Source organism: Plasmopara halstedii (genome assembly GCF_900000015.1).
Source record: "Plasmopara halstedii genome assembly, contig: Scaffold_1594, whole genome shotgun sequence".
In the NCBI taxonomy this organism is placed as follows: Eukaryota; Oomycota; class Peronosporomycetes; order Peronosporales; family Peronosporaceae; genus Plasmopara; species Plasmopara halstedii.
The window spans coordinates 92647-93305 of record NW_020188505.1 but is presented as its reverse complement, the minus strand read 5'-3'; positions in this window follow the sequence as shown (position 1 = coordinate 93305).

Genomic DNA, 659 nt, shown 5'->3' with positions numbered 1-659 from the left:
AGGTCGGTGACCAAAATTACGCTTCCTCAAGCGCTAAGCTACGGCAGCCCCGCTGCACTTGGTAGTAATTGTAGTCAATCTACACCTGAGTCGTTTAGACTGACCCTCTGTGAGGATAGAGAAATTTAACTCTTTGCCCCAGGGAATGCAGGACAGGCTTAACAAGCTGATATCCTTGCTTGGCCCTAAGGGCGTGCAACACGTTGTGGCACAAGACCCCGAGGCAATCGGTGCGCGTTAAGGAGCGTTTTCAAGTTACGAAAACGCGCTGCTAGAGCACCTGCAGCATTAAAATGTCTGCACCATTTGTATCTATGACGCCACCGTCGGTGACGGATGATTTTTCCCGCCCTAGGCCGCTCATGGTGAGCGTTAAGGTCTTTGAGGGTAAGGATGGAGAGAATCTCCTGCTCTGGGTGAGAGAGGTCGAGATGGCCATCGCCCCCGCCATGCTCCAGACCGAGCAGCAGCGCGTAGCGCTAGCCATCTCCAAGCTCGGTGGTTGAGCGCGAAAATGGACACTGACGTGCGGCACTTCGGTCGAAGCTGCGTTTCCCTCCTGGGCGGAGCTGAAATTGCAGCTCTCACGAGTGTTCTCGCCGCCTAATCGGACATATCGCGTGCGATCGCGTTTCCTTGCCGCCCGACAGGGCAACAAG